Source organism: Phascolarctos cinereus, unplaced genomic scaffold (assembly GCF_003287225.1).
Source record: "Phascolarctos cinereus isolate Bilbo 61053 unplaced genomic scaffold, phaCin_HiC Scaffold_1;HRSCAF=81, whole genome shotgun sequence".
Lineage (NCBI taxonomy): Eukaryota > Metazoa > Chordata > Mammalia > Diprotodontia > Phascolarctidae > Phascolarctos > Phascolarctos cinereus.
The window spans coordinates 160173849-160186775 of record NW_027555514.1 but is presented as its reverse complement, the minus strand read 5'-3'; the positions used below and the strand labels follow the sequence as shown (position 1 = coordinate 160186775).

Genomic DNA, 12927 nt, shown 5'->3' with positions numbered 1-12927 from the left:
GTTTAGGATTAAGGCCAAGGTTTTGGGGAGAGTGGGAGGGTGGATTCCATGTGTCTGTGGACCTCTTTTCTTGTACCCTCACTGGTCAGATAAAAGTCCGGATGCTTGGAATAGCTACAGTTGTTTCAGACACTCTTATTCTCAGTATAACAGACCTGCATAGTTACACTGTGTTCCACTGGGAAGCCATGTGGTTAGGGAGGCTGTTTTCCCACATCATTAGGGTTCTTCTCCCAGCACGGAAGAGGAAGCAATGCCTGGTAGTGCAGAAATGCATAAGGGAATTCCAACTGGCTGCATCCAAAGCACTTGCTTCTCTCTTAGTCTTCCTTTCTCCTCCCCTCCGACTGATAAAAGACCCTATGGAGCTGAGTAATGTTTGTGGTGAGTTCCCTGGCAACTCCTCCTCCTTCATCCCCCAGCCCGGGCAAAACAAAACAAAAACCAAGCCTTTCCTCTAAATGCTCCCTACTGCTGCCTGGTGTAGAGAGTTACGCGTCTGCCAGCCAGCACAAACAAAACCATCTGGACTCTGCCGAGGGTCTGTCTCCTGCGGCTGCTGCTGCTTCTCACAGGCTCGCTGACAGTGGTTCTACCCAGCAGGCCCCAGGGGGTGGGATGGGGGTGGGCGGAGAGGACTTCTGGGCAAGGGAATGATTGTGCGCTCTCCTTTTTCTTCCTAGGAAATGAACTCTGGAGTCCTGGTTCTCTCTTCCTAAAGAAGCTGCTCTGTCCTCAATTTTTTTTTTATGTGCTATATACTTGTCCTTTCTGGGTTCTGGCTGTCAACATAATTCAAAACTTCATTTTTTCTTGCAAAAGAGGCTTGAATTGAGTCAGAACAGATAAGACTTCCCTACCATAGGCCAAAATATTGCTAGATAGATATGTTGAAAAGGAAAGGGAAATTGTGGGAATGAGAAAGACAAAACTATTGAATGTGGCAAAGGATTTTTGAAATGTTTCTTGAGGACTAGGTTTCTATAGTGGAGCATTGGAGGATATCAAGGCACCTGAGGTGGGGTAGACTATTGCCAAGACAATTAAGAGCCCTATGCCCAGACTTGCATGAATCTATATGGAGTGAAATAAGCAAAATATAGAACAATATATTCGTAGATTACAATAATGCAAATGAAAACAACACAGGAAACTCTTAAGTATAATGACTAATCCTGGCCCTGGAGAACAGATGAAAAGCAGAGGTATCAAACTCCCAGCTTGGGGCCCCATTCAGCCTGCAAAACTCTCCAGTGCAGGTCTGAACCAGATTAAAATGTAACTGGGAAATATTTTTAAAAATAAAATAAAATACAACATAGATAATGCTAATTTGTGGTTTTCTAAGCCAATATATGGCCCATAGGGATCAGTTTCTATTTGATTTTGACGCCACTGACGAAAAGCATCTTCCTCTTCTCAGGAGAGTGGAAGTAGACAAAGGGTGTAGAATGATGCATACCCTGTCAGCCTTGGTCACTGGATTGGTTTTTTTTGTCCAGTTATTTCAGTCGTGTCTGACTCGTTATAACCCCATTTGGGTTTTTTGTTTGTTTGTTTGTTTGCAAAGATACTGAAGTGGCTTGCCATTTTCTTCCCCAGCTCATGAGGAAACTGAGGCAAACAGGATCAAGTGACTTGCCCAGGGTCACACAGCTAGTAAATGTGTGAGGCTGGATTTGAACTCAGGACTTCTTGACTCTAGGTCTGCTGCTCTATCCACTGTACCAACTACCAACCCTTGTCGTTGGTTTTGCTTAATTGCTTTCCTTTGCTGTAAAGGGAGGGCTTATTGGGTAAGAACAATATACCTAGAAGTGACTAATATAAAAAACAAAAGGCATCAGCAACTTCTATTTTTGAAGTTGGCGTGGTGCTGGCTAATCTGGGATAAAGTTATAGTTTGTTAGTTTGTTACAGAATATATCTAAATTGAATGTTCTGCATCTTTTAGTTTTCTCTGCCAAGGAGAATGATTCTTGGATTGTAAAAGACAGAAAAAAAATGGTTAATAAAAAATTGAAATCCAAGGTACATAAGGAGACAATGGATGTTCCCATCTGCCCTTGATGAATTCAAGTGACCAGATCCTAATAAACTACACCCCAGAGCTGGTGAATGTGATTGCTAAGCCAGCGTTAGTGATCTCTGAAAGGTCATGGAGAATGGGAGCAATGCCATGGGGCTAGAGAAATGCAAACAGTGTCCTGATTTTCAAACAAAGAAAGAAAGTGGCCTCTGCAATAGGCCCATGGGCTTGACTTTAAGTTCCTGGCAAAACCCCAGTGCATTCTGGAATGCATTATTAAAGGGATTATTAGTAAGCATCTAAAAAAGGAAGCAGTGATAACAGAGAGCCAGCATGGCTTCATCAAGAACAGGTCATGCCAGACTAAACTCATTTCCTTTTTTGACAGGGTTACCAGATTGGCAGATTAGGGGAATGTTATTTACCTAGGCTTAAGCAAAGCATTTGAGAGTCTCTGCTGCTATCATTTTACATAAGATTGGGAGATGCTGGTGAAACAATCACGCGGTAAGGTGGATTCAGATATGGTGGAATGACCAGACCCAAAGATATGTCATTGAAGTCAACTTAGAGTCAGGACCCCAACTGAGACCTCCAGGGATCTGACTTGGCCTTATTCTGTTCAACACTTTTATCAATAACTTATTCAAGTTTTAAAATTGTTCACTGTCCTTAATGGTGTGGACTATATCATGGCACTGATTGTTATCTCCTAAACAAGGTATGAAATTCCTTTCATAGGGTTAACTCTTTAATAAAGGATGAATTTCTTGCATGTGTTCTGGATACTAGTTGACATCACACCTTGATGTTGCTGGGATTGATTCACCACCAGTTCACATACTTGATCTATGCCCTTGGGCTTCATCTTTAAAACTGATAGCTGGAGAAGCAGGCCAAGCAGCCTGAGAGCTGGGAGATCAGATGGAGAGAGGTCAGTTGGGCATATACAAACTTGGTTCCCTAGAAGGAATCCTACTCTTATACCCCTCCAGAGAACCATGTCAAGTCACTAAAGATCCACAGAGCTCTAGGGATGGCAGGAGACTGAGGAAATCTCTGAGCACTAAGGGTTTCCTGGATCAAAGTGAAAGCTACAGGGATGAGTAGATAGAAGTGGAACAGTAGCTGAGCAGCCACAGAATTCTTGGAACAAATGGAAGCCAGAGAAAATAAGCAAGAAAAAGGATAGAGTCACGATATAAAGGAGCAAACCTGGACCTTGCCTCTCCTCAGCTGTGATTAGGTCCTATTGAGTAGGGTTTGATAACCCACTGACGTCAAGTGCTTTCCAGTTGTATGTGGAGGGTGTCCATTAAGAGTACTACTGTAGGCCTTAGCAATCATATATGGCTCAGTGGGATGGAATTCATCATATGTGGGGGTTGCTTGATTTTCTAGTAACCCAAATTCTTTTCCCTTTAAGAGGGATTCTACCCTGGGTAGCACTGTATGACTAGAGAACTGCCATGCAAGGTGGGATTTACTGGAGAGGCAGATTGCCTGACTCCTCAGAAACCCCAAATACTGGAATAAAGACCTTATTGTCAGGGCAACAAAGACCCAGGGCAGGACTATGCATACTCACTACAATAAGATGAAATTTTATAGAGATAAATATTAAATCCTGCACTTGGGATCAAAATATCAACTTTAAGATGGGGTATGACGACAGCCATTTCAATTTATCTGAAAAGAGACTATTGTTGTTTTCAGTAGATAACATGCTCAAGTCAGCTGGAACACTTCCAAATGAGAAATAGACTGAAGTGCTATTGAGAGAGGTAGGGTTTCCAGGATGATGGAGGGTCGAGTTCTATTATATTCTGGTCCATTCCCATCTTTAGTATCATGTTCCATTTTGTGTGCTTTGTTTTAGGAAGGAAAGTGACAAAGCTAGAGAATGTTTAGAGGAAACTAACCAGGATGGTGAGAGAACTGGAATTCATGCCAGAAACTGAAGGATCTAGAGAAAATAATAAACAATGGAAGGATTTTTCTGGAGAAAATAATACTTATGGTGAAAATGAGAGCTGTTTTCAAATATCTAAACAAATGTCACACAGAACAAGTAGACTTCTGTGTGCCCAGAAAGGGCAGAATGAGAAGCAATGGGTAGAAATTTCCCATTATTAGTGGTCTTCAAGGAGAGGGAAGGGAAGAGAAAGAAAAGAAAGGACAGATAACAGGCATTTATTAAACACCTATTATATGCTAGACACTATGCTAAGAGCTTTACAAATATGATCTTATTTGATCCTCACATCAACTCTGTGAGGTAGAAACTATTATTGTCCTCATTTTACATTTGAGAAAACTGAGGCAGAGGTTAAGCGACTTGTCCAGGGTCACACTTCTAGGAAGTATCTGGGGCAGGATTTGGACTCAGGTCTTCCTGATTCCAGGCCCAGTGCCCTATCCACTGTGCCACCTTGCTGGATGACCACTTGTTAGAGATATTGTAGAGATATGTCTCTTTTGGGGATAGGTTGTGAGGTCCCTTTGAATTCTGAGATTCTATAGTTGACTAGAACATATTTAGGCTCTCCTCTTTAGTGCCCTATTCCCCAGATATTCTGTCCTCTTGGCACTTTAAGCCTTGGGCTGGTAGAGTGAAAACCAGCAGATTCCTTCCAGAACCTCCATTTGAAGGAGGACCCCAGGCCAGCCAAGTCCTCATACCTCTCCCATCTGCGCTCCTGACTCTGTAGACTTTCTCTACCATGCCACAGAAACCTCTTTGCCCTGAAAGTACACTCTACCTTTGTGGCCTGGACTTCTCACACTGGAAATACTCTCTGCCCCTGCAGCCTCTTCCTCCAATTGGCTAGTTCTTAATTTGAAAGAGGCCACCCAGGCCAACCACTTCTTCTTTCCTCTCAAGGCTCTGGATTTCCTCTACCATGCCCCCACTTGGAAACCCTCTTCAGTCCTTCTTTTCAGATCCTTTTTGTGTGGTCTTCCCCCATTTGAATGTAAGCTCTTTGAAGGCAGGAGACTCTCTTCCTGCTGGTATTTGTATTCCCAGTCCTTAGCACAACACAAATACTTAATAAAAGCTTGCCGACTTGACTTGATTCTGCCTCCCTCATATAAGACGATTCGGGTTTACAGATAGAATAAGAATGGGAAGACACCTCAGGGCAGTTAGATAGCATCTCTGTGTCCCAGATAATAACCCTCTTCCTAGATAAAGAACATAAGGTGCTTTGAGATCTTCAGATGAAAGGCTCACTAGAAATATACCTGATCATTATTAGCCATACTAAAACAAGGTTAGTTCCATTAGGATTCTGTGCACTTTTTTTTTCCAGGATAATCATGTATGAAAAGCTAATTAGAGGCTATGAAAAACACAGTGTCCTATCAATAACCAAACAATTTATTAATTATTACCTATATAAAATAATACTTGGTTAATACCATTCATCTGAGATTCTGCATAAAAAGCTTTGCAAAGGTTTTCTCTTTGAACTTTGGACACCTTTTCAAGAAGGGTTAATGGCAAATGTTCTTTCTTCTGCTTTAACAGATGGGGAAATGAGACCTAGAAAAGTTAAATCCTCTGACTAAGGCCACCCAGAAAGTCAGTGGTAGAAACAGAAATAGAACTAAGGGACACCTGGTACATTACGCTAACCCTCTGACCATGTTTCCTTTCTACATGAGACTATGAATTAATGGCAATTTGTGTGTGCTTCATTTTTAAAGTGGAAAGATGTTGAGAAAGAGGAAAAAGTGACTGAAAAATAGGAAATGTCTCAACAAGCCCTTCTTCCCTTCACAATGATTTTTCTTTCTCTTTTTTTCCCCCAGAAATGATAAAAGGGAAATGATTCCTTCTGTCATTAGTGCTTTGGCTTTCTCTAGACTTTCTATGGGGCAGTGGATAGAGTGCTGGGCTAGAGTCAGAAAGACTTATCTTCCTGAGTTGAAATCTGGCCTCAGACATTTACTAGTTGTGTGACCCTAGGCAAGTCACTTAACCTTGTTTGCCTCAGTTTCCTCATTCATAAAATGAGCTGGAAAAGGAAATAGCAAGCCAGCCTAATATCTTTTGCCAAGAAAACCCCACATGGGGTCACAAAGAGCTGGACAACCAAAAAATGACTTTCTATATAGTCAACAAAGCTTTCTATATAGTACCTCATCCTTCCGTGTCCCTCAGTGGGTAGTGATGCATTAGGTAGACTGAACGAACCTGGAGTCAGGAAGTACTGAGTTCAAATTCAGCTTCAGACACTTCTGAGTTATGTGACCTGGCCAAGTCACCTAATCTAAGTCTACCATAGTTCTCATCTATAAAATGGGGATAATAATAGCACCCATTTCTCAGGGTTGTTGTGAAATTTGATGAGATTTTTATAAAGCATTTTGAAAATTTTGAAGCACTATATAAATGATGAAGATGATTATGTATAAAACCCTTATAAGCTCCATTTGGAAATTTGCACTAAAATCCTGCATGCTGTTGGACTTCAGGAACATGACTGAATGGTCTTGGGTTCTGGGTTCCAATTTGCCACTGATTTTCATTGTAACCCAAGGCCCATAACTTACTTTTTGAGTCTCAGTGTCTTAATTTATATAATGAGGGGAGAATAACAATATATCCCAAAAGGTATATTAACATACTAAAAGGAATATTAAAAAGAGTAGCTAATAAAAAAATCACCTTTGAGAAGCTTGCCAGGACAGAATATAAATGCTTAAAAAAACAGGACTCCAATAACATACCCTTATTTTTGTGCTGAAGCCCAAATTTTATAGACGACTAGTGTTCAACTCTAAAAAAAAGTAATTTACCACACTTTTTTTGTGATGCAACTGCAGTGGCAATGACAGAGGGGCCTGATGTCATTAACTGTCACCATCCACACATATTTATGGAGACCTCTGCCAGCATATCCCTTTAAAGGGAATGTAGTCACTGACTGGGGGTGTCAGGGCAATGGCGATAAGGATACAGAGTCTAGAAGTTTGGGGAAATGCTGATTCTCCTCTTGACTACTGCTGAGTCACTGGTAAAGAGAATAACCTCCATGTGAATTATTTTTTTTCACTAGACCAAGTAGTCATCACATATAGCGAAGAATCAATAAATGGTAAGGTGATAGACATATCTTCAAAATGCTTCGAAAACATGAACCAAAAAAATTTTTTTTGGTCAACTTCATATTACAGAAACCAGGAGTACAGTACTACATTTAGATATCAGTGAGGATATCTGGCTTATTGTGACACAGAATAAGTCTAGGTTCTGCCAGCTCTTGTCGGCTCTCCCAAACTATGGGCTTGATGACACATTGCATATTTATTTTTCCTCGGAGAGCCCAGCTAAATTTGGAAGGGCTCATAATCAGGGGAAGAGATTACTTTTTCAGGCTTGTGTGACTCAACAAAGACAGTCTCGTTAGGTACAGAGTGGGTAACAATCTGAATCAGGACAGGTAGCATTTACTCCAAAGAAATCACAGATCCTTGAAGTAACATGGTAGACTGGAATCAATGTTGAATTTAGAGGCAGAGGATGCCAGACCAGCTGCTTGGCCACAAATCACCTGTTTGACCTTGGACAAGTAAGTCATTTAGACCTCTCTGCCCCTTAGTATCTGTATCTCTCAAATGGAAAGGCTGTGTTCTCTTCTAGCTCTAAATTGGTGATCTTGTGACCCTCTTACTGAAGAATAAGGAATGTGGGTGTGTAGAAATGTACATACATATATATATATATAAGCAATAGGGCTCATGGGCTAGTTTATGTAAATGCACTGAGAGTTAAAAGGTGGACAACTAGAGTATTGCAATAGTACCCATGAAATGTATAGAAACAAACAAAACAGAGGAAGACCTTCAATACATTGGGTAGATCCATCCTCTTTGGAGGATCTATGGAAATAAAAAGGGGAATAACCATACAAGACACTAAGATGTGGTTTGTATCACTGAGCTCGTGGATGGTTGGAATTATCCACAAAGGATGAAAAAAATCACCTCTCTTATTGAAATATCTTTAGAGAATCATAAGGGTAAAAGCCTTAGAGATCAGATTAGGGACAACCAAATGGCATAGTAGGTAAGAATGCTAGACCTGGGTTCAAAACCTGCCTCAGTCTGTTGTGTGGCTGAGAGTAAGTCACTCAACCGCTTTCAGCCTCAGTTGTTTCACCTGTAAAATGGGGACAATAATGACACCTACCTCACAAGGTTGCTGTGACCAATTAAATGAGAAGAGATGTATATGTGCTTGTTGCAACCCTCAAAAGCACTATATAAATGCTAGCTACTAACCTGTTTATTTTGTTGGGGGGGAAAAAAAAAGAGAGGCCCAGAAGATTAAGTGACTTGTCTCAGGTTATGTAGCTAAGCAGTAGAACAGATGATGAAAAAGATGGACTTTCAGTCTAAGCAACTCTTTGTCACTTTCATACTGCTTTTAAAGAGTGTGAGAAGGAAAATTTGAAGGTTCATGAATGCTTGAATTTTTATTCAAACCTCTAAAATTTGTATTGATTAAATTATCTCTTCCTCAAGAAACCTTCGTATTTAAAAGACTGAATGGATCTCTAGGCAAGTTCCTTCCTCATAATGAAAAAGATTAAGCTTATTATTTGTATGTAGCTTGAGATAAAAATGAAGTGTACAACATAAAAGCAGATGATAGGATTTTTGTCTCATTTAGTTCCATTTCTAAAGGTAGAGCTACTTTTAACTAACTTCTGAGTGTACTGATAATTCTTCAGTCAATGAATTCATTAAAAATGATGACTGGATGAGATGGGAGAGAGGCTAAGTGGCTTTCACAACATCATACAAGTGGTGAGAGGCAATGTTGAGACTTGAATTCGGGTTTTGTGACTCCAACTCCATGTTTCTCTTTCTTCCTTTCCTTCCCTCCATTCCTTTCCTTTTCTTTTTATTTCTTTCTCTCAATGATTATTTAATGAATGCCTACCAATGTGCTTGATGTTACAGAGGGTACATGGTCTCTACCCCCCAGGAGACTATTATTTAATTGAGGAAAGAAGCCACATATATCTAATGGTAAATAGTCACGTAAGAATTAGCTCCATCAGGATGATGATTCATACTTTGTTTCTAACATTGTCACAGAAGCACTATGTCTGACTCCTTCCTGTTTGTGAGAAGCCCCACTCTCCTTATTTCAAATGAGTTCCCTACTTGTAATTGCTTAGCCTCCTTTTTCCCATTCTTTCCTTCATTAGCCTTCTACTTACAACAATGTGAAAATAAAAGCAGTAGATTTCCAGGTCTCAGATTAATTCAAGGCTTGTGGTCACATAACTTTCTTTGCATGGTACTATATTCAATTTTGTACTTAGCAAATGTTTTTGATGATACTGGAAAGCAGACCATTTGGATGAGTTATTTCTTGCTTTCTTCAGGGCCAGTCCAAGGCAGGCAGAGGCCTATAATGGACTTCTCTTTGTTTTTGAACTCTGGGAGTTTATATATTTTTTCCCTCTTTGGGTTTGTTTTGCCTCAGTTTGATCAAACCAACTCTTGGTTCACCGGAGTTTCTAACTAGAGCAATCACTTTCTCTAAATAAGAAATCTACCCCCATATATATATATATATATATATATGTATATATATATATATGTATATGTGTGTGTGTATGTGTATGTGTGTATACATATATACATATATATACACACACACACATACATATATATATACACACACATATGTGTATATATATGTGTGTGTATATATATATGTGTGTGTATATATATGTGTGTGTGTATGTATATATATATATATATATATATATATATATATATTATATATATATATATATATATATATATATATATATATATATGTATGTATATGTATAAAACTACTAGCAGAAAGTATGGTAGGATTGTTAGAACCTAGCTCATAATTACACAGATTCAGATATACCAGGGATCAAATCACGGTCCCCAAATATGTCAACTATGTATCATAAAAGCTTGATTTTTTTTTTGCCAATATGATTATTAGTCCTGTCCCTCAAAATCAGCCATACAAAGGGGTTCTAATGTATCTACTTTCTTCTTAGATGGCCAGATACTATGCAAGGAAAACAATGTTTAATTTCTGTTCTCAGCCAGACCTCTTAATGGAATCAAGATGTTCCTGAGACTGATTCCCTAACCTTTTAGACAGCATGACACTCCCAATTGATTTGGTTAATTCAGTGACAGATGCACAGAGCACCAGGCCTTATGACCCTTTAATGGATGGCATCTTTTAACCCATCAAAGTCCTTTCAGTTTCCTGTGGTTTAAGTCTTAACTGTGTGAAAGGAGAAAGAGAGAGGGGGTGGTGAGTAAGGAGTAGGGGGGAAGTACTGACCAAGTGCTTAGCAGTCCCATAGAGAAACAGGCTATTTTATTTTTCCCCATTGGGCTTTATATCCTCCCCCCTCTTTTTTCTTTTCAGAGAGCCTCAATATATTATTTTTCTGTGTGTACTTTGGCTTATACCCCAGAAAGACTTCATCTAAAAGTTTTGGCAAATCTAAACGCTTTAGAGGGAGGCCGAAACTGTTTTTCTGCCTCCTTAGCATAGCTTTATTCCTTCCCCCATGTGTGCCTCATAGGGATTTATGAGATTTAGTGGCCTAATGACAGGGATTTTAGCCTACAAGCCAGAAGACCTGCTTTCTAGTCCTTGTTTTCTCAGGAAAAACGCTGAGACTTTGTGGCAAACATTTTAATTTCTCTGTGCCCAAGTTAAAAAAAAATTGTGAGGCTATTTATACTTGCTATTACTTATCTCAAAGGAGTGTTTCAAAAGGCAATTGGATAATCTAGCCTTGGGCTTTTTGGGAAAAGGGTAACAGTGGACAACTCCTTGTTGAACTATGACAAAGATTGTAAAACAAAAGAGGGGGTTCGATGTGATATGTTTTATCTCCCCTCTAGCTCTGACAAAACATGATCTTAATATTTTCCTAGATGGGAGATGCATTAAGCTAGCAGACTTAGCCTCTCTTGGCAAGGGCTATTTTATTTTAGAGGAAACAAAACTATAGCGTAGGCATTGACTACTTGAAAGGGCAAGTAAGGTCTTTTCTAGGAACAGGGAACACCAAAGTCCTGCCATCCCTGGAAAAGGACACAATAGTCTACAAGAAGGTCAAAGACTGAAGGAAATTTTTCCAAGCACACACATATTTAGAGGAGTACTTTTGGGGAAGCAAAGAACTGGATGCAAAGTGGGCTTCCATCGATTGGGGAATAATGGAACACACTGGCATATGGATGCAAATGAACTTTGATATGTGGAGAAAAGAGTGGGAAGAAACTTGGGAAGACTTGCAGGTTACACACAAGTCACTGACATGGAGTGAAATAAGGAGAACAACTTGACATAAGGATTTCATGATGTCAAGAAAAACAACTTTGAAAGACAACACAACTCTGATGCGGGGACCAATAGGGATTGCAAGGACTGGTGGTGAAGGATTTTCCTTCCTTTCAACACGAGGATATATGAGTGAAGTATGTGTTGACATGGGCAATGCACTGATTTGTTTTGCTTTATTTTTTTATGGCAAGGAAGGGTTCTATGTAGCTAGGTGGTGTAATGGATAGAGTGCCAGCCCTGGAGTCAGTGAGACCCTGAGTTCAAATCTGACCTCAGACATTTATTAGCTGTGTGACCCTGGGAAAGTCACTTAACCTTGTTTGTTCTGTAAAATGAGCCGGATGGAGAAGGAAATGGTGAACCGCTCCAATATCTTTGCCGAGAAAACCCCAAATGGGGTCACAGAGAGTCAGGCATGACTGAAAAACAACTCAACAGCAACAGAGGGAGGTAGGCCAATGGAGGAGACAGCAATGTAAAATTAATTAAAATTAATGTAAAAAGAAGAACATCAGTAAACCTTTTACTTATTTTAAGTGAAAAGGACCTCCACTTAGAGATCTATTCTCTTTGGAGCTTGCTAAGCTTCCTCTGTGAAGTCTGATACTATTGAAAAGTCTGACAAAACATAATACTGGTTTGTAGAGTTCTGTTAATGGAGGTCAGACAAACTCATCCCGCAAACCCTGCTGCTTTGTGCAGCATCCCCTCTGACCCTAGACAGTGCTATTTGAATGAAGAAGAAAAAACACTCAAGAGGCCTTAGCAAATTGACTTAACCTTTAGGAGCATGTACTTCTATGGAAAAAATTGCTCTACACCAGGCAGCTTGTTTGCAGCATTAAACTGTTCAGTGTTTACGAATTAGTCCGTACTCCTGTGAGTTCTGGCCAGGAATGCTGCTTCCTTGTAAGGCTGGGTGCTGGGTTCACCAGGGACATTAGAAGGGCCCCTGCTCTCTACCGCCAAAGGTGGGTGCTCTAGGCTTTCCTCAGAATCGGTCTGGGGAGGAAGGCAGCTGAGCTGGCAAGGGGCCTGATGTCTGTGGCTCTCTTTTTAAGTTGGGGTTCTGTTGTGAGAGCACTTGTGGCTTTGCTAGCTGCTCTGTAATTAAAGCCGCAGCCAGCAGAAGAGGAGAGTCCAATGAGTTTGCTCCCACTGTAGCCATCACTGTCTGACAGAGGGTCTGGCTGTGCAGAGTGGCCAGGAGGTCTAAATGCTCTTTGGCAGATCCCCTCTGGATATCCTTGCAGACTGGGTCATTTTACAATAGCTCCACAGCTTTTTATTTTCTCCCCAGGAGGAAAGGAGGGGGAAGGATGTTTTCCAGAGCTGAGGCTTTCATCTCCGGAATTCCTATCTTTCCAGAGAAAGCTCCTATTATTTAGGGTCCTGCATTGGGTCCATTTTTTTTTAAGCTAAGGAAACCTGTGGGGCAGGCTAATGTTGGGGACCTGATTCTGGCTTTTTAAAAATTTTCCTGTACCAATAGTAATCTTCTGTGCCTGCATATAGA

At 40.3% G+C, this 12927-nt stretch overlaps 1 protein-coding gene and 1 long non-coding RNA gene across 8 annotated transcripts in view; one reads left to right on the top strand and one right to left on the bottom strand.

The window, feature by feature from the left end:
• FRMD4A (FERM domain containing 4A) overlaps positions 1-12927 on the bottom strand; it is a 767521-nt gene that overhangs the window by 67979 nt on the left and 686615 nt on the right. The gene's annotated exons all lie outside the window — the stretch shown is intronic.
• The window catches only part of LOC110217333 (uncharacterized), a 184954-nt gene continuing 179436 nt past the window's right edge, over positions 7410-12927 (top strand). For both annotated transcript variants that reach the window (XR_013486809.1, XR_002327024.2), the window contains exon 1: positions 7410-7608. This is a non-coding gene — a long non-coding RNA (uncharacterized LOC110217333). The remainder of the gene's footprint in view (positions 7609-12927) is intronic.